The sequence below is a fragment of the Aotus nancymaae genome, unplaced genomic scaffold, assembly GCF_030222135.1.
Source record: "Aotus nancymaae isolate 86718 unplaced genomic scaffold, 86718_ANA_hifiasm-v0.15.2.pri h1tg000089l, whole genome shotgun sequence".
In the NCBI taxonomy this organism is placed as follows: Eukaryota; Metazoa; Chordata; class Mammalia; order Primates; family Aotidae; genus Aotus; species Aotus nancymaae.
The window spans coordinates 23153800-23179081 of NW_026988504.1; the positions used below are offsets into that span (position 1 = coordinate 23153800).

General features: G+C 47.1%; 1 pseudogene; it reads left to right on the plus strand.

Moving 5' to 3' along the window:
- The first annotated feature begins 20860 nt into the window (after positions 1-20860).
- LOC105711225 (histone-lysine N-methyltransferase NSD3-like) lies at positions 20861-22776 on the plus strand (annotated as a pseudogene).
- The last annotated feature ends 2506 nt before the right edge of the window (positions 22777-25282 follow it).

Genomic DNA, 25282 nt, shown 5'->3' on the forward strand with positions numbered 1-25282 from the left:
TCCTTCCTCTGTCTGTTTCCTTCCCTTTGCACAGAGGCCAGTGTTCAGCCTGGCACTTACAGGGAGGGCGATGGAGCCATCATCCTCACGTATGGGCTGGGGATCGGGGTGTGAGGGGTGGGTGACCCTGTGGCATTTGGTGGTCTTTTTTATTTTTTTCCTTAGAAACCAGCCTCAATTTAAGATAATAACTCTCCTTGTTTGCCAGTGATTGCTATTTGTAGGGACTTATTTTCCCTGGTCAATTTGGCTAAGGTAAATCGAATCTAAAAGGGAACATTTTCTAAAAATGCTGCAGGGCAATTTGCAGGAACTGGACCAAGGGACAGCTTCTAGGTCACCTGTTCAACGATGCCCTGGATGCCCCCTTCTTAAATGAGATGGGGGGGTGGAAACAGACTCCCCAGCCTTTTATGACAACACCTTTAAAATGCCACTGAAACCTGGGGAACAAGGACCCTGAAGAATCATTTGGTCGGGCCTTTACTGAAAGATACCAACTCCTGCATGGTCAGCCCCGCCCCACTCCAGCTGGTCCCTTGTCAGTGTCCTCGTACCCCCAGTCCGGCCCTGGCTCCCACCCTCCACCCACCCTGCCTGTCTGCTAGTTCCTCGAAAGCACTGGCTCCCGATTATGACGATGCTGTTCGCTCCACCGGGGACGCTCTTCTTACATTCTCTGCCATCCATCCGATCTCGGCTCAAATGTCACCTCCTCAGCGGCCTTCCCTGCCCATCCCATCTAAAACAGGATCCCACCATTCTTTTTCCCAACCCTTGTCATCAGTTGTCATTTTATATTTGTCTCATGTCAGGTCTGCCTCTGCTGCCCAATTGCAAGCTCTATGAGGCAGGGACTGAGCTGGTTTGTTCGAGATCTGAGATCACAGAGCCTGGCCTGCAGCAGGTGCTCAGTGTATGTTGGCAACTGAGTGAACCAGCAAGGGGCCGGTGGGCCTTGGCACACTTGCTCTGCTACAGCTACCACCACCACTAAGAATGCCAGTGAAATACTGGATCATAAACACCAGCTTTAGTCCCAGGCAGCCCTTCTCCTGGAGTGGGTGTAACAGACTCTCTCCACCTCATCCCCCAGGCCTGGAAAAATGTTTTGAGCCTTTCGGTTGCTTGTTCTTTGCTTCTTAACACACAAGTTACTTTCCTTTCCTCAATCACTTTATTTCCCTTTTTTCTAATAGTTACACCTTCATTAGAGTTTTTTGTTTGTTTTGCTTTGTTTTGAGATAGTCTTGCTCTGTCATCCAGGCTGGAGTGCAGTGGCACAATCTCGGCTCACTGCAAATTCTGCCTCTAGGGTTCAAGTGATTCTCCTGCCCCAGCCTCCTGAGTAGCTGGGATTACAGGTGCCTGCCACCACGCCCAGCTAATTTTTGTATTTCTAGTAAAGGCAGGGTTTCACCATGTTGGTCAGGCTGGTCTCAAACTCCTGACCTTGTGATCTGCCCACAGCACATGATCCTGACAACCCTCTGAGAGTCATGGTGCTGCTTCACTTTTATTTTCCAAATCTCATGCAAGCTCTTCTTTTGACCAAATCTACCCCAGACCCCTTTGGAGAAGGGGATTCTGGTAAGTATTATTTCCAGATTAGCCAAATGGATGAAACACAAACCAGCAGGAAGACCAGCCCCACTCATCTCTCTGGCCTCCTCCCTCTACTCTCTACTGTGCCCCGGCCCTAAACTGTTTACAGCTCCACATCGTGCCTCTGCCCATGCTATGCCCTCAATTTGGGATATCTTTGCTCCCTTCTTTAGCTGGTCAACTCTACTGAGCCCTCATGATCTGGCCCCAGAGACTCATTCCCTGAGACTTCCCCTCTCCTGTGTGCTCACAGAGAACTGGGTACAAACTCATATTGCAACTCCTGTTACCCACTGCATCTTCCTCATCGCCAGGTCTGGGGACCTCTTGGGAAGGAGGCCTGTGTCTGTGCTGGCCAGAGCCCTGGCAGCTAGTAATTGGAAGGCAGGCTCCCAGGGAGGGTGCGACACTCTCCTGGCATGGAACCCACTAAACCACTGGTGCAGTGTGCTTCAGATCACCTAGGGAACATGTTACATTCAGACTCCCAGTCCTCACCTCCCCAAGATTTTGGTTTGGTAGCTCTGGAGCTGGGCTCAGGAACCTGCATTTTTTTTTTTTTAATCGGGCAGCCTCTCAAGCCAGAGTAGGCTCAGAGACTCCCAGGAATCTGCATTTTTTAGCAAATACCATGAATAATTCATGAACGATTTGTCCGCCACATCAGGCTGACTCTGACAGGGCTGAATCTTTTTTGTTTTTTAAGAGTTTAAGTCTAACTCTTTTCATTTTTACCTTAGTGTCTAGTTAGATTAGAAAGTCTCTTTTATAGATAAAATTCTATCTCTTTTATAGAAAAAGAAATAATTTTTATATTTTTTTTGAGAAGGAGTCTCACTGTGTTGCCCAGTCTGGAGGGCAGTGGCATAATCTTCGCTCACTGCTATCTCCACCTTCCAGGTTGAAGCGATTCTCCTGCCTCAGTCTCCTGAGTAGCTGGGACTATGGGCACATGGCACCATGCCCGGCTAATATTTGTATTTTTAGTAGAGATGGAATTTCACCGTGTTGGCCAGGCTGGTCTCTACCTCCTGACCTCATGATCCACCCTCCTCAGCCTCCCAAAGTGCTGGGATTACAGGCGTGAGCCACCATACCCGGGCACATAGTTTCTTAATAATACTTACTGTCAACATATTTATAAGTCCCTGTAGGTCATATTCTGCTTTTATTGGAGGCCCTGAAGCCTGGACTATGGGATTTAAAAGTCTCTGAAAGGTGACAGAGAGGACCAGAGAGAAGGCAATAGAGTTGAGGCATGGAGCCTGACAAGGGCCTGGGTGGGACAGTGAGGCCCAGCAATGCCTTGGCCCCAAGAAAATCTCCTTGTCTTTCTGGAATGCTGAGAAGCCCTGAGGAGGTCCTGGGTGGGAAGAGCTAAGCCATGGTGGGTGGGCTCCAGAGGGGCTCAGAGCATGTGCCGCAGCAGCCCGTCACACAGGACCACCCATGTGGGTCTCCTGAGGAGCTGGAGAGAAGCAGATGCTTCCTCAACACATCAGTGAGGGCACCTTGGGCCCGGTTGGCTGGGGAAGTGGGGATGTGTCGGGTGGGGATGGGATGGCAGCAGAGGAGCTGGCGCTAGGACAGGAGCCACAGCAGGTTGGCTACCCCAAAGCGGGGCCTTGCCAATTTCAACATCTGCCCCCAGTCCCTGCCAGGTCACCCAAGGAATGTGGCTTTAGATTTGTGGCTCAGGACCCCAGGAGAGGGAGAGGGAGTCTCTCAGCCTCTCTAGATCTTCTTGGTCAGGTGGTAGGAGGTAGCTTCTCCCAGGGGCCCTGGGAGCTGCTGGATGAGATGCTGACTCAGTTATCTCCTAAACTGAGCCATTGTTTTATTTAAAAATAGAGAGAAAAGAAACCCACAAAGTCACTCCACCCCATGAACACAAGCACTGCTTACATTTAGGTGTAACCCCTTCCAGTCTTGTTTCGTGTGTGTGTGTGTACCATAGGTCCATAAAGTTCTGTATTCTGTATGACATCATTAGCATTTTTTTAAATTTTTTTGAGATGGAGTGTCGATCTGTTGCTAAGGCTGGAGTGCAGTGGCGTGATCTCAGCTCAGTGCAACCTCCATCTCCCAGGCTCAAGCGATTCTCCTGCCTCAGCTTCCAGAGTAGCTGGGATTATAGATGCCTGCCATCACACCTGGCTAATTTTTGTATTTTTAGTAGAGATGGGGTTTCAACCATGCTGGCCAGGCTGGTCTCGAACTCCCGACCTCAGGTGATCCACCCAGTTCAGCCTCCCAAAGTGCTGGGATTACAGGTGTAAGCCACTGCGCCCAGCCACTATTCGCATTTTCTATGTTGCCACAGAGTCTTTGTGACCATCATTCCCAAAGGCTGCCTGGTCCACTGAGATGATGGGCCAGTTTCCTTAAAAATCCTCTGTTGTCTTCTGACCCGCGCAATGACACTAAGTTTTACCTGGGCCAGACTCCCACACCCTGAAGTCAGCCCTGTTCAGACCCTAAATCGTGGCCCTCTCAATCCAGTCCCTCACTCCCTGACCTATTCCTGCATTCTTCTGCCTGCTCCAGACTTTTTGATATAATTTGTATATCACACTCACCACCACGCCTAGATCTGACAACTTAGATGCCTTCTCAAATACTGAAAAAAACCTGAATTACCATCAATTTTCGAACTTCCTAGTAACCTATAAAATGTAAATATGCCTGAAGAGGGTTATAAAGATTGTCAGCTATTTTAGACTGGGTGTGGTGGCTCACACCTGTAATCCCAGCACTTTGGGAGGCCCAAGGTGGGTGGATTTCTTGAGCCCAAGAGTTCAGGACCAGCCTTGGCAACATGGTAAAACCCCATCTCTACCCAAAATACAAACATTAGCCAGTCTCATAACCCAGTCTCAAAACAAATAAATAGATTAAAATTTAAAAAAGATTATCAGCTATTTTAATGTTTACACTGAACAATTACTATTCCTTTCACCTAGTAATGTGGTATAACATTGTTATGAAACTCACAAGAAATGTAGAAATTCATAAGGTACCACAGGTGATACCAACTGTCCAGATGTGGAGAAAAGGTCAAGGCCAAATGACAAATGTTCTCTTTTGGTCTTGTCAGAGTCACTGTCTGGGACTAAATATGTGATTGCATTTGAAGAAAAAAATAGCAGAAGTCCACATCCGAGACCCATTGAGACCTGAGCCAGTGGCTCTCCATACTCCCCTTGTGTCTGCACCCAATTAAAAACAAAAGAAAACAGGTTGTCCAGGCTGCTTGTCTAAAACTGGCCCTAGGCCTACCTTCTAAGGCTGACTGTGGCACCCATCCTCAGATCTGATGTCTTGTTGCCCGAAGTACCTCCCCCACCCATCAACCCTAGTTCCTGGGATCCTGCCTTGGGTCAGCCCCCTTGGCTAGTACAAGAGGGTATTTGGAACATCTGGTGGCTTCTAATATTTTCACTATTGTAAAAGTGGATGAGATTCTCTGGCCCTGTCAGTCTCTTTCCCCTCTCTGTGCTCATCCCTACTGAGGAGGAACCTTTTAACCTAATCCCTACTGAAGAGGGAGACTTTTAACTTCATAAATCATTAGAGTGATACATTGAGAATCCACTCTAAGCAGAGAAGCAGATTATTTCGAGGGCCTTCCACTCAGAGGATGGGCAGATGTGGAGTAGGTGGTTCTATCTACCTTGGGCACAAGGGTCACGGGGAACAATTCAGATTTGCTGGCTACTAACCAAAGGGGATAAAGCTTATTTTCTAAAAGAAGAAGGTTAGACAAGGAGGAAGAGAGAGAGATCAAGGGAAACAGAGATTACAGGACATCGTGGGAGCTGTTTCCGGAAGGCAACCCAATGGAAAGGGCGGGGAACCCTCTGCATCTCGAATGAGCGGAGGTGGGTACTTGCTGGCAGTAGATTCAGCTTTAATCCATATCTGAACAGGGAAAGGCAGAATGTGGCCATGAATGCTTTGCTCAGATACATTTTTCTGTACTTAGGATTTTTCTTTTCCCCAAGGGGGCACATTTCTGTGGCTCTTTTCATATACTGCTGGATTGCTTTCTAGAAGATAGGTACCACTTGACAATTTCATGACCCAAACAGGGCAAGAGAGGATCCTATTTTTGGCACATATAAGTATGCAATATATAAGTGATTAATAGCAAGCAGAACAGAGAATCTCCAGGCTGTGGGGCAGGGGTGCTGGTGCTGGAGGGAGAACGTCCACATCTTTAACCTCTGGGGCCACTTCAAGTACACTTGCAGGATTTAAGCGTCATTAGTAGATGTTGCTGAGCCGAATCGATAAATGGATATGGCAAAGGCTGAGTAGATGTCAGAGCAGGGCAGGCGGGGTACAATTCTCAGGAATCCCACAAGGCCTAGACATAACAGTGTGATTCTCAGGGCAGGACTTAGTTCAGGGCCCTGCCATCAGAAGGCTCCTGCAGCCTCTACGCTCCACCCCTGAGAACTCCCTCCAGATTCAGATTCCTGTGGGCCTGCCCGCTCTAGCTGGGGCTGGGATGGGAGGTGCCAGAACCCCACAACCGACAGCCCCAACAGGACTGTCAGGAAAGAAGTGATTTGCTCAAAGAAAAATTGAGATGGAGGCAAAAGCCACAGCTGTCCGCTAACCACGCTGCTAAAACCTCGGGGGCTTCTATGCACCGGAACTAGTTGACACAGTAGAGCCACAGGCCAAATCTGTCCCATGACTTGTTATTTTATAGTCCATAAGGGAAGAATATATATATATATTTTTTACTCTTGTTGCCCAGGTTGGAGTACAATAGCACCATCTCGGCTCACTGCAATCTCTGCCTCCTGGGTTCAAGCGATTCTCCTGCTCAGCCTCTTGAGTAGCTGGGATTACAGGACTGCGCCACCACTCTTGGCTAATTTTGTATTTTTAGTAGAGACAGGGTTTCTCCATGTTAGTCAGGCTGGTCTTGAACTCCCAACCTCAGGTGATCTGCCCACCTCTGCCTCTCAAAGTGCTGGGATTATAGCCGTGAACCACCACGCCCAGCTGGAAAAGTGGTTTTTACAGATTACTACCTACAATTGATTTGGTGATGGCAAATACCAACTTTGAATCTCAATTAAGTAAAATGTTGCCCTCCCAACCCTGCAAAAAGCAAAACAAATGAAACACATTCTTCTACTTAGTAAACCTGCGTTACAAAAAAACTGTTTCTGGCTGGACACAGTGACTAACATCTGTAATCCCAGCACTTTGGGAAGCCGAGGTGGGAAGATCGCATGAGCCCAGGAGTTTGAGACCAGCCTGGGCAACATAGTGAGACCTCATCTCTACAAAAAATTTAAAAAGTAGCTGGGTGTGCTAATGCATGCCTGTAGCTCCAAGCTACTTGGGAGGATCACCTGAGCCCAGGAGGTCAAGGCTGCAGTGAGCCATGCATTTGAGCCTGGGAGACAGAGTGAGAACTTGTCTCAAAAAACCAAAAACCAACAAACAGAAACAACCCTGTTACCAATTATTATGATTACAGTTTTAAATTTTTCAATAAAATTTTTGGATATGTGTTTACACGCTTATTAAGTAAGTACCTACCTAACATCCTCAGTTTTGTCTCTTGGTCTGCAAACTCCAATATTTACTATAGGGCTCATTGCTGCCCCTTACTCTAGGGCAGCGCTTCCCAAATTCTGGTGATCATAGAATCACCTGGAGAGTTGTTAAAACAGGCCCTAGTCCCAGATATTCTAATTTAGTAGGTTAAACACAGACTTTACTATATGACCTGTCAATTCCACTCCTAGGTATATACCCAAGAGATTTGAAAATATATGTCAATTCAAAACCTTGCACACAAATGTTCATAGCAGCATTATTCACAATAGCCAAAAATTGGAAACAATCCAATATCTATTAATTGACAAATGGATTACACATTATGGTATATCCATATGAGGTAGGAAGTGAGACTTGACTCCAGAGACGAAGGTCAGACACCAGACCAAACTGAGGACTAGCTAAAACTAGGAAGGGGCAGAAGCAGCTTTCCAAAAGACATGCCCACCAGTGTGCCCTGTCAGTTTACCATTGCCATGACAACACCTGGGTGTTACCACTCCTTTCCATGGCAATGACCCACCGACCCAAACGTTACTACCAATTCCCTAGAAATTTCTGCATAAATCACCCCTTAATCTATAAGTAATTAAAAGTCGGTATAAATATGACTGCAAAACTGCCCTGAGCTGCTACCCTTTGCCTGTGGGGTAGCCCTGTCCTGCAGGAGCAGTCACGGAGCTGTAACACCGCTGTTTCAATAAAGCTGGTTTCTACCTCTTGCTTGCCCTTGAATTCTTCCCTGGGCAAAGTCAATAACCCTAATGGGCTAAGTCCCACTTCGGGACTCACCTGCCCTGCATCACATACAATAGATTATTATGCAGCCATGAGATGAAATGAAGCTGATACATCCCACCACATGGATGAACCTTAAAAACACGCTAAGTGAAAGAGCCAGATCAAAAGGCCACAGATTATATGACTCCATTTATATGAAACATCCAGACTAGGCAAGTACATTGGAAGGGAGATTAGTTGCTGTCAGAGAATTTAAGACAGCGGAAGTGGAGAGTGACTGCTAATGAGTGCAAAATTTCTTTTTTGTGTCATAAAAATGTTCTGGAATTACATAGTCGTGATGGTTGTACAGTCTTTTGAATATACTAAAACCACCGAATTGTATACTCCTGAATGTCACCAGGTTCCCCAAACTTACAAAAGGAATTTTATGGTATGTGAATTACATCTCAATAAGAAAATAAATAAAACATACAACCCATGATTTTGAACGCAATCTGGAACTAGTTCTCAGAAAATGATTTTGCTTGATGTATGATGTATACTAAAGAAAAAAGACTGCTACTTCTTTGAGTGCAATTAAATTTTTTCGCTAGCATCTCTCTCAATTTTCTTTCTCATCAAAGTCGATGAGAAAACAGAATTCCTGGAAAGAAACTTTGCAACTAACAAGACCTAAAACCATCAGTAAGTTAAGGACACTACTCTGGGGCCCTTGGGATCAATGCCAGACTGTCAGTTTTGACTGACTTATCATGAAATGAATGATGATAAAAAATTCAGTGGAAATTCTTTTCCATGGAAAGAATTTATAGCACGCTTTGTGTTTGTGATTGGAATGACCACGGATGTGGTAAAGTCAGAATGTGTATCTGCAGCCACAAAACAGATTTGAGCTTTTGTCTTGCAAAATCCATCTGCACATGCTGGCTGCATTCACTCATCCCAGAGATTAAGTCATCACCTTGGGCAGGGTTTCAGTGAAGGCTAAATCAGATCCAGGGAGAGAGAGCAGGCAGTGCCAGCGCCTGTCTTCCAGGGGATGCCCCAGAAAGGCTGAAATACAATGCCCCAATGGCTAGCTGTTGCTAGAAAGTAGCAAACTGGAAGGTACAAAAGGTTTTAAAAAAGGGAGCTCCTCAATGTCACCAGGTTCCCCAAACCTCCAAGAGGAAGCTGTACCCAGATTCTGCTTCCATACCCTTATGCTATAAAGCAAAGCCTTGGGCTGTGTATGCATCCAGGACTCTTCCATGAGCTCTAGTGTCTGCAGATGGTGTGGACCAGGAAGAAGCAACTGACCTTCTGCTCCCAGAAGTGAGGATTTCCTGTAGCTCCTTGGCCTGGCCTGCCCTGGAATGGCTCCAACCCTACCAGTATATGTGAGTTGCCTTATAGCTGCTCTTTATTTTTGAAAGGATGCATCTTCGGTGACCAGCATCTCATGTCAAAGTTGAAAGTGCATGACCAAGGGATCCTGTGACTCAGGGAGAGCTCTAGCTGGCCGTTATCTCTGCCTAATTATTCTTCGAGAATCTCAGTTACCAATCCTGTCATTCATCTGCTTATAAACCTTCTATGGCTTCCCACCACCAACCAAATTAAATCCAAGTCTGGAAACAGGCATTCATGAATCCAGCTCTGCAACACAGCAACATATACTTGTGCATCGTCAACTACCTGGAGTTAGCGCAGACTCCACAGGTTAAGGACATAGTCATCAACAGACTGCCCTCACTTCAGACACCCCACATAGTGTGGGGGTTCCCAGGCCACCTGCACTTCTGACCAGCTGGCTACAAATTTGGGGGTTCCCACAACCCCCTCATATTTGATAATTTGCTACAATGACTCACAGAACTCAGCAAAGTGCTATACCTACCATTACAGTTTTATTATCAAAGGTACAAATCAGAACCAGCTAAATGAAGAGATCCATAAGGTGAGATCTGGGAGGATCCCAAACACAGAGCTTCCATACTGACATGGAGTCAGTATGCATCACCCTCCTAGCACATCAGTGTTCACCCACCAGGAGCTTTGATGTCCAGAATTTTTACTGGGGTTTCATCACGAGGCATGATTGATCAAATAATTGGCCATGTGATTAAGCTCAATCTCTAGCCTCCTTCCCTCCCTGGAGGTCAGACTGATATCATCTGGCTCAAAACCCCAACCCTCTATCATCTGGTTGGTTCCTAATAGCTAGTTCCCACCCTGAAACTATCTAGGGGTCCATAATGAGACACCTTGTTAGTATAAACTCAGGTGTGGTTCCAGTGGCTATGAATAACAAAGACACTCCTATCACTAGGGAAATTCCAAGCATTTAGAAGCTCCCTCTCAGAAACCCAAGACAACCAGACAAATTATTATGCAATAAGTGCCAGCCTATCTTTACCACAGTATGCCCACGACCTCTTTTCTATGCTCTTGGCTTAGGTGAGAGAGCAGCTTGCTCCTCTCCATGTGGACCGAGAGTTTTTTCACCTCGCTTCCTTTGCTTGCACTGATTCCTTTGTCTGGAATTGCCTCCATGAGGGTACTCATCCTTCGTGTAGATATAACTGTCCTCATTTCAGATGAGAAAGTTGAGAACTAGAAGATCAAGTCACTTTTCAAAGACAATTGGTTCATGATAAAACCAGGACATAAATCCAGGCCTGTCTGAAGCCCCAACCTGTGTGATCCCACACTATCATCTGGCATTCCCGTGAGAAATAGCGTTGGCTGATATTATTGAAATCCCTGCAAGATTATTCTGTAATTATTCTCTCATGAAAAAATGGCTTCAAGAGGGCAAACCCGCCATCACTAACAATGCCACCTTGGTGAAGCTAACCTCCAAAACTAACAGATACCCTCGACTGCACATAAAACAAAGGCCCACAAAAAGACCCTTAAACCAGGAGTTGGCAAACTTTTTCTGTAAAGGGAAAAAGGCCAGAGGGTGAATATTTGAAGCCTTGCAGGTCATAAGGTCTCTGTCATGACTACTCATCCTTGCCGTTGTAGCACTAAACAATATGTAGGCAATACATAAACAAATGGGCATGGCTGTATTCCAATAAAACTTTATTTACAAAATCAAGCAGTGGGCCAGATTTGGCTCCTGGGTCATAGTTTGCCAACCCCTGTCTCAAATCAAGAGGACATTTATTCATCATATAACAGCAAGTCTAGAAATAGAGTGGATCCAGGTGACCTACTCAGGCAGCTCAGCAGCATCTTCAGATCTCAGGTTCCTTCCTGCCATTTGCAGATGACAACATCCAGAAACAGAAAAATTCATGCCTCCTTAGTCAGAATAGTTCACAGGCTAACCCCTGGCTAAGGTGAAAGGAATTATCCAGATTGCCTTGGATAAATGGTCTCATCCCTGGCTGCAACATTAGAATCACCTGAGAACTTTTAAGAAAACACCTGGGCCCATACCAGAGCTTTGTATTTAATGGTTCTGAGGTGGGGTCTTCACATTAATATTTTTTAAAACCATTCATAGCTGGAAAGGCAAGGCATTGGTAGACCAGTCAAAACTCATTGCACACAAAGGCCAATTCATGATCACCATCAAAAGGGTATTTTAGCAAAGAGGAAGAAGGGTATATTAGTCTGTTTTCATGCTGCTAATAAAGACATGCCCAACACTGGGCATTTTACAAAAGAAAGAGGTTTAATTGGACTTACAGTTCTACATGGCTGGGGAAGCCTCACAAACATGGCAGAAGACAAGGAGAAGCAGGTCCCGTCTTACGTGGATGGCAGCAGGCAAAGAGAGAATGAGGAAGACGCAAAAGCGGAAACTCCTGATAAAACCATCAGATCTCGTGAGACTTACTCAGTACCACGAGAACAGTATGGGGAAACTGCCCCCATGATTCAATTATCTCCTACCAGGTGGTTCTCTCCCACAACACATGGGAATTATGGGAGTGAAATTCAGGAGGAGATTTGGGTGGAGACACAGAGCCAGACCATAATCAAAGCACGAAGGCTGAAGGGCAACCAACAGCCTTGGCTGCATCCCAATGTGATACTTTTCATCTGCAAAATGGAAATCAAGGTAGGACCTACGTCAAAGGTCCCTGTAAAATTTAAATGAAGCAGCATTCCTGGTACAGTGCCTGGCAAAAAATAAGCACTCAGTGCATTAGCAGTTGATTGCTCTTAATTTTGAAGTTATGAAGTCCTCCTAGATGTTTTATGTACATTTTGGAGCATGTACCAATTGAATGACATTGGTTTTTTATGGGATTTGAACCCCAGCCTTTCCTCAGCTATCTGGAAAACTGGGAGTGGCAGGTGTTTAAAAAACACAAGTGACTCACCACAACCCTTCCCTCACAAATATTTCATGTGAGAACATAGCACAGAGATTGATTGATCTCTACTCTCTCTTGAAAAGCATCATGGCACAAACTCCTTCCTGAGGGTCATTTGGAAGCCTCACTCTTCCTTAGTCATAGAAGAAGACTTTCTCCCTCGTTCTACTCTGGGCCATCTTCTCCCTGTTTTCCCATTTATTTCCATGCACTTTTCAAAGCAAAGTGGGAAATATCTCTTAATGCTCCTTTTCTTCCTTCTACTAGTTTTCTATGGCTGCTGTAACAAATTACCACGAACTGAGAGGCTTAAAGCAACACAAATTTATGACCTTACAGCTCTAAAGGTCACAAGTATTAAGATGGGCCTCAGAGGGCTAAAATCCAGATTCCAGCAAGGCTGTGTTCCTATCTGGAGAGACCAGTTATCCTCACTTTTTCCAGATCCTAGAAGTGGCCTGCATTCCTTGGCTTGTGTCCCCTTCCATCTTCTCTCATGGCACCCCCTTGCCTCACCTTTCTACCCCTCTATTCCACATCTAAGGACCATTAAATGTGATGACACTGGGTCCCTCCAATCCACCTGGATTATTCTGGATAATCCAGAATGATCTTCACATCTCAGGATTCTTAATCACACCTGCAAAGTCCCTTTTGCCACATAAGGTAAGGTAACATTCACAGGTTGTGGGGATGTGGATGTGAACATCTTCTGGGGGGCATTATTCTGTCTACCACATTTTGTGATCTCTAATGCTCCCCATTCCGCTCCAGCCTCTCGTTTCTCCTTTTCACCTACGGGACTCTGTTTGTCCTCTCCCTGTTGGCCTCCTGCAGGGTCCAGATGGCCTTTCCTGAAATAGAGGCACTGGTGCCCTGGCATTTGGGGCTGTTGAGAGGTTTAGATTAATGTTTATGAGTGTTTAGAACAGTATCTGGTGCACAGTAGGGCTACAAAAGTGTTTATTAGCTGCCACTACAGGCCTGCCTGCCTTGGAATGGGACTTCTACTTCACAATTGGCCTTCTTAAAGGGTGCCTCCTTTTTTTTAAGTTTGAACAGTTCAAAAACAGCCAATAACTTGGAACAGCTTTCTAGAAACTATAAATCACTGGTGGGTGCAGTGGCTGACGCCTGTAATCCCAGCACTTCAGGAGGCTAAGATGGGTGGATCACCTGAGGTCAGGAGTTCGAGACCAGCCTGGACTTCATGGCAAAACCCCATCTCTACTAAAAATGCAATAATTAGCTGGGTATGGTGGCACACACCTGTAATCCCAGCTACTTGGGAGGCTGAGGCAGGAGAATTGCTTGAACCCAGGAGGTAGAGTTTGCAGAGAGATGAGATGGCCCCACTGCACTCCAGCCTGGGCCACAGAGTGAAACTCCATCTCAGAAAAAGAGAAAGAAACTTTATTAACCAGTATTTCTTCAAGTGTCCACCTGCATCAGCATCTCCTGGGGTGCTTTTAAAATTACACTTGACTGTTTTCCATGCTAGTTTGTGAACCTCAGTACAGAACGCCAACATTTGGGAGTTTATAATTTGCAACCAGAATGAAAAAGAAGAACCCCATCCCGCTGCCTCACTCAGCCCCTCTGCTGCTAACAACAGCACTCACTGCAGGGCCAGGGGCTGAAGTCTTCCTTGAAGGATGCTCAGCAAGCCTGGGGCCTTCCTTGGGGACCCACCGTTGAATGCCAGGGAAGGCCTTCTCTTAAGAACAGGTCTTGAGAGCAAGGAATGGGTGGGAAGGAGGTAGATGGTGACTATCTGACCAGTGGCATTTATCCTTTTGGAGGTCCCTGACCCTTCAAGAGCCTGGTGAAAGCCAAAGGTCTCTTTTCATACCTGGGTGCCAGGTATGGGCAGCAGGCCCGATGACCACTGAGAAAAAAAGAGGAGGCTGGAGCCCCCGGCCAGACCATGGTCCAACCTGTCTCTCTGTTGGCCTCAGTATGAGCAGAGAATGCAAGAGCCAGAAAGAGATCCAACTGTCAAAGCTGCAGGACATGAGAAGTAGAACTCGGTGTGAGCTCAGCTCCAGCCCTGCAACTTCTCAGTTGGTGTTGAGGGAACTTCTAAGCCCTAGAACCTGCAAAGACCCCAGGCCCTGCTGTTTAATGAATGAAAAGAATCTTCTTCCCTCCTTCTGAGGCATTCCAGGCCTTTCCAGAGCCCACCCGAAACTTAAATAAGCACCCCACGGGGATGGTGTGTATCCAGAACTAAAATAAACGTAAATAATATCCCAGAAAATTATAAATTGTGTATTTAGGAATTGGAATGTACGAGGCAGGGTTTTCTCTTCCTCTATTATAGCTTTCACGAAAGGGAGACAAATAATAAAGCTCCCTTGGGCTAAAGTTAGAGTCGACATATAGTTTACACCATAAAATATACACTTAGGTATCCATTTCGAATGCATGTACTTCCAGTGTGAAATCCTCTCAGTGACCACAAGCTCCTTAAAGCCAAAGCCAAGAGCAGGGAGGTCTCTGTGTGGTCCAAATGCCCCGGAAGGAAGGAAAGTAGCATCTATTGAACGTTTACCACCCACCTGGCACATAGCTCACACCCTCTTACAACGTCCTCATAACTACACTGTGAAATCCATTTTTTTTTGAAGCAGAGTCTCACTCTGTCGCCCAGGCTGGAGTGCAGTAGTACAATCTCGGCTCACTGCAACCTCCGTCTCCCAAGTTTAAACAATTCTCCTGCTTCAGCTTCCTAAGTAGGTGGGACTATAGGCACGTGCCACTACAACCAGCTAATTTTTTGTATTTTTTTTTTTTTTTAATAGAGATGCAGTTTTACCACATTGGCCAGGCTGGTCTTAAACTCCTGACCTCAGGTGATCCACCCACCTCAGCCTCCCACAGTGATGAGATTGCAGGCGCGAGCCACCGCATTCAGAGAAATCAATTTTATTAGCTCAGTTTTTCAGGTGGGGAAACTGAAGCTTGGAATTGACAAGTAAATTGCCCAGCAATGTGGGGAACAAGACCATGAGCCTGAAGCCAGTTTCCCTAATGATTTATTTGCCTAATCACCTATTTCATCTTCTAGCATCCTAGTTTTCCCTACTTTTTTGAGTATTTGAAGAACTCTATTAAAAGCTCATCTAAAGATAAATATTTTTGGCCAAGCACAGTGGCTCATGCCTGTTATCACAGCACTTTGGGAAGCCGAGGCGGACAGATCACTTGAGTCTTGGAGTTCGAGACCAGCCTGGCCAACATGGTGAAACTCTGTGTCTACTATAAATACAAAAATTAGCCAGGTATAGTAGTGGGTGCCTGTAATCCCAGCTACTCAGGAGGCTAAGACGGGAGAATCGCTTGAACCCAGGAGGCAGAGGTTGCAGTGAGCTGAGGGTGCACCAGTGCACTCCAGCCTGTTGCCCAAAAACAAAAACAAAAAACAAAACCCACAGATGCCTGGGCTTCACTCCAGACCAAATGAACCCAAATTCCTCAGGGTGGGGGCCACACATCAGCATTTTAAGCTATTCTCCAGGTGCTTCTTCCACACCCCAAGGTCTGAAACCCACTTATCCTGACATCTCTTGGAGGGGGTTTGTTTGCATGTTCTGTCTCACCTCCTGATGCTCCTCCACTGGCCCTTGGGGACTCAGAATCAAAGAGTGGGTTAGAGGTCCCAGCCACTGCCTCTGGGTGGTTATCATTCCTCCCCCCTCTATTTCTGCCCTCAATTTACAGATGGTGAGTGTGGCGGTCCTGGGACTGGTGGATGATTGGAGCTCCATCATCCCTTCCCAGTTGAAGGCCATTTTTTCTTGGGAAGAGTAGGTTTGCTGGATTAACAAGCTACCCTGGCTTTCCAGGGGTTAATCCTGTTCCCTCAGAAGTTGCCAGTCTGAGGCTGCTGACCCCACCGCACCCGTTAGCCCAAGCACTCTCCTGCTGAGCTGGGCATTTGTGCCTGTGCTTTCCTGGCTGCACCGGGCGGGTGGGGGCTGCTGCTTTGAAATCTGGTGTCTCCCTGGCTGGGTGACCTTGGGAAGGTCACTTAACCCCTCTGAGCCTCAGTATTCCCCTGCAAAATAGAAAGGATGGTTCCCACCTCAGAAGGATATTATGAGGATTAACTAGATCTCCACCCACTCTCAGAACACTCCAAGTTTTTCATTCAAAGTATGTGCATTAATCATTATTCAATGTTTGTCTCTAGCTGGACTAAGAGAACCACTAGGGCCAGGCCTGTGTCCATGTCCCAGAATCTTAAAACAGGGCCTGGCACCCTGTAGTTGCTCATAGATCCCTTGTTGAATAAATGAATAAGGATGGGCAGGCTTCATACACAGCTCACCAGGGAGACAGAGATCACAGTGGGGTAGGGGGTGGGTACCAACAGAATCCTCCCAACCAGTTGGGGAAAATACCAGAGCAAAGGAGACTGTGTCCACTGTCCACTGGGAACCCTGAGTGTGTGGAGCCCTCCTCTATCATGGCACCCAGAGTCAATCAGAGCCTCCTTGGGCCCTATAGTAATGAGGGGCCAGCTGGTTTTCCAACACTTCAAGGAAGGCATAGAAGATGCTGGGCAGGGCCTGGTGGGCTGGGAGGGCCTTCAGTACAGAGTCGGGAGGACACAGAGTGTGTGGATTAATTACTACAGAAAAAAGACATGGATTTAGCAGACACCAATAAGGTGGGGTGACCATGCCCAAGAGGCTAGCGAAGACAGATACTGATGACCACGGCTCAGCTCTCCCCCTCCTCCAGCTCCCCGTCCTATGGCACAGAAGCCCCTGGAACTAAGTAAATGCCCTGACAAGGAAAGTGAAGCAATTTGGAATAGATTGAATTTAAGTCTGAAATGTCTGAGTTCAGCTGACATTGATTATTAAATTAACTTAAATGTTTTTGGCAGGTGGACAGAATGCGGAGTCTGTAGGAGAAATACAGAAAAATGAAGCTGCATTGTTAGAGACCCCAAGATTTGTGGCTAATTCATTTCTTCTTTCTGCCTAGCAAGGGACTGGCTGAGATCTCAGGCCTTTCCAGCTGTGACACCCACTGTGGCTCTGATCCCCAGGCTTTATGACTCTGCTGCTGCTACCGCTGCATCCCAGGAGACTGCCAAAGTGTGTGCAGGTCACGTCCCAGTGGGGCTCTGCTGACCCAGCCCCGAAAAATGGTTTACCCCTGAGTCATTCAGACAATTGATATTGTTGAGAAACCACAGCGTGCAGGCCCTCGGCTGGGCGTTGTGCCTGCTTCTGGGGACAGTCAATTGAATAAGACACTGCCCTCATCTTCAACATGTTTACAATCCTGCGGCAACAAACAATTAGAAGCCACTGGTTCTAGGACCTTAATTAGGAATTTCTCCTGATTACTGCTTTTGTTAAGAATTAACATGAGCACATCTCTGCCTAATCAGTCAGCAAATATTTATTGAGCACCTACTATGCGCCAGGCTCTGTTCTAGGTACTTGGAGTACATCAGTGAACTTTTTTTTGAGACAGGGTCTCCTTCTGTTGTCCAGGCTGAAGTACAGTGATGCAAACACAGCTCACTGCATCCTCGACCTCCTGGGCTCAAGCAATCCTCGCACCTCAGCCTCCTGAGTAGATGGGACCACAGGGGTGTGCCACCACACCAGGGTGATTTTTATATTTTTTGTTAAGAGAGGGTCTTACCATGTTGCCTATGTTGGTCTTAAATGCCTGGGCTCAAGTGATTTTCCAGCTCAGCCTCCCAAAGCACTGAGATTGGAGGCATGAGCCACCATGCTGGGCCGTGATCAATTTAATTCTAAGGCATTTCCCACTCCCACCCGCATTCCTTGAACTCCCATCCTCCTTTGATCCTCAGTCAAGGCCAACTTCAAAAATCCCTTGGTAATCAGCTGGGAGCTTGCAGGACCCAGACCTTCAGCAGCTTGTGAGAATGTCCCATGAGGAACATTTTTTTGTCAAAAGAATGCCAAGAGTTTAATTACTGTGTGGCCCATGGAGGTGATTTCCATTTATCAGCCGGAACCCAGACAGGTCCTAGGAAGGCCCGTCGTGTAAGGCTGTGGCCGCCGTGGCCTGCTCTCACCAGCAAAGGATAACCCTGGGGCCTGTGCCTCCGGCGGGGGCAGCAGGAATGCTTTGAATGCCTCCCCTGTGTGTGGCCTTGGGTTTTACCACAGGCTACAGCGGGTAGTTTAATTAATAAACGTCCACTGCTTGTCATTTATCATTAGCAAAACAGGAGGGGTTGGAGGTGGGGGCAGACAAGAGCGCAGGGAAGCTTTCTCCAAACAAGGTGCACCGATAAATGAAAGCTTTCTCCATCAGTCTCACAGGCAGGCTGCTGTTGCACAGCCCCACGTGGCTTTCCTCTGGTTCAGAGGCCAATCTCATCTTTCTGAAGGGCTTTGCAGCAGCGGTAGGGGGTTTCATCTATAACTGTGTTTCCCCTGTCAAATCAGCAAAGGACTGTGTTGTGTGGTACGGCGGAGAGAGTAGCATGTGCACCCAGGGGACTGGTTCCCATCGGGGCCACAGACTGAATCTCTATGTTGGCTCCAGCCTGAGGCTGGATTTTGTTTGGCTGCAATGGCATTTGACAAATTGGAAAATTTTACATAAAAATTCAAGTTTCTGGATTCCATTGAAAAAGCAAGGTGAGGCAAAACCAAGTCCTCTTTTTCAGTAGGGCAACAAGCAGCTGATGGCCAGCTTGGGCAGACAGGGCAGCCTTGTGAGGTTGTGTGAGTTGTGCACTGCACAAAAGCACCTGGCAGAAGGGGCAGATGGAGGCTGAATCCAGGCCAGGCTGGATTCTACAGCAGAAGCCCTGTAGGCAGGACATGGGCCTTCCACTTCACCACCACCACCAATTCCTGCTGCTTTACTTACCTGCTCCATCCATTTACGTTACCTACCTGAGCTTGGTAAGCACATGGCGCTTTGATTTCTAGCATATATTCAGGGCACTGTTTTGTCTTCTTTAAGTGGGAAATGCCTCTTCAACCTTCAAGCTCAGTTCAACTCATAGAATTTCCGTGGTGGTATTCTCTGTATTTTCTCAGTGACAGCCCACACTGCTAGCTCTCCGCACACCCTTGTGCTCTAATTTGTTAATGGGTCCTGTTTCCTGCAGACTTGGAGCCCCTTGAAGATAGATCCTACCATTTCTACTTTTCCTCTGCCTGGCACATAACGGGCACTAAATCAGTAGGGCTGAATGAATGGCTTTGTGGACAACTGTACCCTAGGCGACGGAGGACGGTAAGGAAGGGGTAATAAAAGATTTTAGCTTTGGGGTTTTGAAAGACCCTAGGATTCTTCTCTTGGATGCTCTATGGGGCACTTAAAATCCTGAGCCATGCTGATTTTGGGATTTCCTCTGGCCAGAAGGCTGAGTGTTTAAGACTTTTCACATTCGCTTGTTCTGTTGTAAGGAGCTCCTAAGAGCTCAGCCTGGCCGCTGCCAAAACCACTGGTAAAGGAGCAGCAGACGTGATGCAGCCAGCAGGGGCTGCAGGGAAGAGGGATGGCTGCGACTTCTACAGAGCAATTCTGGGGCCCTAGAACCTGAAATACATCCCCTCCCCAGAAATTTAGCCTGAAATTTCTTTAACCGAAATCAAAAGGTGAACCTTCCTTCCAATAATCAGAGAGGACTGAATGTGTTCTGCAAAGGAGAGACCCTCCGGTCTAAATTATTTCCTACTAACGTGTAAATGATTGATAGAGGATTCTTTTTTTCTAAATGCTAGATTGGTGAGAGGGTAAAAAGAGTTATAAAAGAGCAACACCAAGGCAGGCGGATCATGAGGTCAGGAGTTCGAGAACAGTCTGGCCAACACAGTGAAACCCCGTTGCTACTAAAAATACCAAAAAGTAGCCGGGCGTGGTGGCGGGCACCTGTAATCTCAGCTACTCGGGAGGCTGAGGCAGGAGAATCGCTTGAACCCGGGAGGCGGAGGTTGCAATGAGCTGAGATCGCGCCATTCCACTCCAGCCCGGGCGACAGAGACTCCGTCTCAAAAAAAAAAAAAAAAGCATCAAGCCCTCTCATCCAGTCTTTCCCACGTCGTCCAGAAGCTCGCGGCCGTGGGCGTTTCTGTTCGCGCTCCCGTCCCTTCCGCCCCGGTGACTCGCCGCTTCCCCTGGGGCCTCAGCGCCCCGAACCTGGGACTGCATTTCCCGGCAGGCGCCGCGGCCAATGAGGGGCTGAAGATTTGGCGGCGCGGCGCCCCGAGAGTCGGGGTTGGGGGGCTTTGTGCGCGGCGGCGGCGGCGGCCAGCACGGAGGCGGAGGACCAGGGCTGTGCACAGGTCGCTGCGGAGACACGTGCGATTTCCGAGCCGAGCGCCGGGGACCCGGCTGCCCAGGCCCGGCCGCCAGTCGTAGGCTCCTCTCTGGCGGCAGCGGCGGCGCGGCGACCCCGTCCCTCCCTCCCCTTCCCAGCCCCCTCCCGAGCCTTCCTCCTGCCGCAGCACGCTCGGCCCGGCCCGGCCGTGGCCCTCCTCGGTCTCCGTGCCTCTCCTGTGATCTCACTGACACGGCCGGGGGTTAGAACGGAACAAACTGAAGTCCTGATGAGAGAAAGGGAAAGTTAAGAAAGCTGGAGCAGAACAATGGATTGCTGTTTCTCTTTCATGCAAGGGATCATGGGAAACACAATTCAGCCACCACCTCAACTCATTGACTCCATCAGCATCAGGAGGATGCCTTTGATAACAACAGCGACACTGCTGAAAATGGTGAGCAGACACCATACGAAGCTACCTTGCAGCAAAACTTTCGGTACCCACCTACGCCCTCCACTCACAAATGGGTATCCACCATCAATCAGCGTGTGTGAAACTCAATCCAAATACCAGTCGTATAATCAACATCCGAATGGGTCAGCCAATGGCTTTGGTGCAGTTAGAAACTTTAGCTCCACTGACTACTACCCTTCAGAAATTCCAAACACAAGACCACATGAAATTCTGGAAAAACCTTCCCCTCCACAGCCACCACCTCCTCCTTCGGTACCGCAAACTGTGATTCCAAAGAAGACTGGCTCACCTGAAGTTAAACTAAAAATAACCAAAACTATCCAGAATGGCAGGGAATTAAGTCTTCCCTTTGTGGAGACCTTTTAAATGAAGTACAGGCAAGTGAGCACACGAAGTCAAAGCATGAAAGCAGAAAAGAGGAGAAAAAGCAAAAAGCAAAATGCATGACTCATCGAGATCTGAAGAGCGAAAGTCACACAAAATCCCCAAATTAGAAACAGAGGAACAAAATAGACCAAATGAGAGGGTTGACACCATATCAGAAAAACCAAGGGAAGATCCAGTACTAAAAAAGGAAGCCCCAGTTCAGCCAATACGATCTTCTGTTCTAACAACAGAAGTGTCCACTGGTGTTAAGTTTCAGGTTGGCGATCTTGTGTGGTCCAAGGTGGGAACCTGTCCTTGGTGGTCTTGTATGGATTAAAGTGATCCCCAGCTTGAGGTTCATACCAAAATTAACACAAGAGGTGCCTGAGAATATCATGTCCAGTTTTTTAGCAAACAGCCAGAGAGGGCATAGGGTCATGAAAAATGGGTACAGGAATAAAAAGGTCATCAGCAGTATGAAGAATTACCGGCTGAGGCGACCAGACAAGCCAGCAGTCACTCAGAAAAAAATGATTCAGAAACTCCAACCTTAGAGAGAATATGCTCAATGGGATATTGGCATTGCCCATGTAGAGAAAGCATTGAAAATGACTCGAGAAGAAAGAATAGAACAGTATGCTTTTATTTATATTGATAAACAGACTGAAGAGGCTTTATCCCAAGCAAAAAAGAATGTTGTCTCCAAAGCCAAAGTTAAGAAAAACCTGGTGATCAGGATCTGTGCTGAATCCTCAGCCAGAACAGACCAGTGCAGAGGAGGTGGCCTCCTCACTCTTACGAACTGACATTCACACAGCCAGAGGCAGCACACAAGTGTGGAAAAGGAAGAGCCACGTCTTGGTAAAATAGCCTGGAAAACTGCAGCAGCAAGGAAGTCCTTACCAGCTTCCATTACAATGCACAAAGAGAGACTGGATTTGCAGAAGTGTAACATCTCCAGCTGTGAAAAGTGAACACATGTTTGCTCTTCAGAATGCTACAGGCGATGGGAAATTTATCGATCAATTTATTTATTCAACAGAGGGAACTGGTAGCAAAACAGAAGGAAGTCTCAGGGGGCAAGACAGGCTTATAATTTCTACACCAAACCAGAGAAATGAAAAGCCAATGCAGAATGTATCATCTCCTGAAGCAACGTCTGGTTCTACAGTCTCAGTAGAGAAGAAGCAATAGAGAAGATCAATTAGAACTCATTCTGAATCAGAGAAGTCCACTGAGGTTGTGCCACAGAAGAAGATAAAAAAGGAGCAGGTTGAAACAGTTCCTCAGGCTACAGTGAAGACTGGATTACAGAAAGGGTCAGTGGACTGGGGAGTGCAGGGCTCTGTCAGATTCAGTGACACAGCTCCATCTCCGCAGCGATTGAGGGAACTGTAGACTGAGGTTCCCGTACAGTTTCATCCCAGAATTTTCATATTTGTAGTCTCCATGCAAGATTTTTTTGTCCACAGCTTGATAAACAGTTTCTTTGTTTTCTATTTTGATTTCGCCAATCATTATTATTGGCATTTTCTTGCCTGGTTTCTTCTTCAAGACTCTGAACAATTGCTTTAGCATTCAAATGATTTTTGTTTTCAGTTTGAGATGGATGGGTACAGCTTAAATCAAATCATGGGTCCAGCCTAAAAACCACTATTTAACTTACACTGATCAATTTCAACATGGATTGCTTTTGTTTTGTTTTGTTTTTTTAAATAAAGCATCATTAATGAATATTTGCAAAAAAAAAAAAAAGAAAGAAAAAAGAAAAAGCAACAAATTCTGAAAGGGAGTCCCACAAAGGGAAGTGTGGAATTTAGGAAAGGCGGAAGTTAGCTCAGGATTTCCGCTGGAGCCTGGGGACGGGGGAATTGTATTGAGATAAAGGAGCACCAGGCCCATCTGCCTGGAGCTGACTCAGAGACCTCTGAGTAATGACTTCAAGGAGGAGGGCAGGCAAGACCCACTGAGGGTACCAGAAACAGCAAAATTGGGTGGGTAGATACACGGTCTATGGACTGGGGTATAAAAAGGGAGGATAAAGACAGTATTTACCCCACACACATTTGCCGTGGACTTACTACGTACAGGGAGCCATGCCCCATCCTGAGTTCAGCCTCCTGTTACAGAAGTTTCATCAGAGCCCGACAGGAGGGTAGATTTCCACAAGCCCATTAATGTGCGGCATGTTTTGGGCTCAAACCGTGAAGGTACCTTGAAAAGGCTTGCAAGCTGGCGGTATAGTCCCCTGTCTGAGGAAGGATACCACAGGCTGGGAATGGCTCCAATGGCCCTGCTCAGGGTGGCCTGCCGGACCCTATTATTTTACATTGCAACCCCCAGCACTTCTAATCCCTTGTCCTATTTATCTGAGCACCACGTACCCCTTTCTGACATATGTTTTATTTATCTATGTGTATATTGTCTGTTTCCCCAACTAGAACGCTTCTCCATAAGGGCAAGGGTTATTTTAAATCAACTTAATCGAGGGATCATTTACATATAATAAACTGTATTAGCCCGGCACGGTGGCTCACACCTGTAATCCCAACACTTTGGGAGGCCAAGGCAGGCAGATCACGAGGTCAAGAGATCAAGACCATCCTGGCCAACATGGTGAAACCTCGTCTCTGCTAAAAACACAAAAATTAGCCAGGCATGGTGGCGCATGCCTGTAGTCCCAGCTGCTCAGGAGGCTGAGGCAGGAGAATCACTTGAACCCAGGAGGCGGAGGTTGCACTGAGCCGAGATTGTGCCACTTCACTCCAGCCTGGCGACAGACCGAGACTCCATCTCAAAACAAACAAACAAAAAACTGGATCCATTTATCCATTTACCATTTAAAGTGTACAATTCTGAACTGCAGGATGTTGGGGTGTAACAGGATATATGTACCTGTACAGCCACCACCACTACCACGATACTGAACATTTTCCACCACCCCCAAAGTTGCAGTCGTCCCATTTCTCCCATTTCCCACCCCACACCCACCCCAGGCAGCCACGGATCTGCCTCTTGTCACTATAGCTTAGATTAACAGCAGGGATTTTTATCTGTTTTATTTCTCTGTCCCCAGCACATCAGATGGTGCCTGGCACATAACTGGCACTCAATACAGACTTGGTGAAAGACTGAATTAATGGATGGGAAATCAGATGATTAAGATCTGTCCTTGGGCAGCTCAGAGCCCAGTGGAAGAGACAGGCGAAAACAGTTACAGCCTCCACAGGTGCTCTCCAGGGAGTGAGAGAGTGAGGATGCGCATGATGGAGCTGCAGAGTTTGAGATCTCTGACATCACATGGATTTGAACTCAAGGACCAGCTCCACTTCTCACTGCTTTACAGTCTCAGGCGAACCCCTACCTTCCTCTGAGCCTCTTTTCTCTTCTGTAAATCCTGTATAAGAGCAGTACCCACCAGACAGTGCCGTTAAAGGATACAATGGGAGAACGCTTGCCAAGGGCATAGCACAGTGCCTGACACACAATCCATGCTCGAGAAACCTTAGCTACTGATATTCTTGGCCATTCAAAGAACGTGGGGCTGGGCGCAGTGGCTCACTCCTGTAATATCAGCACTTTGGGAGGCTGAGGTAGGTGGATCACCTAAGGTCAGGAGTTTGAGACTTCCCGGCCAACATAGTGAAATCCCGTCTCTACTAAAAATACAAAAATTAGCTGGCCGTGACAGCAGGCGTCTGTAATCCCAGCCTCTCGGGAGGCTGAGGCAGGAGAATCGCTTGAACCCAGGAGGCGGCAGTTGCAGTGAGCCAAGATAGCACCATTGCACTCCAGCCTGGGTGATAAGAGCGAAACTCCATCTAAAAAAAAAAAAAGGAACATGGTTGAGGACCAGCTCTGTAATATGAGTCAGATCAGATTCTTGATTTTTGAAGGTAAAGCCAGGGA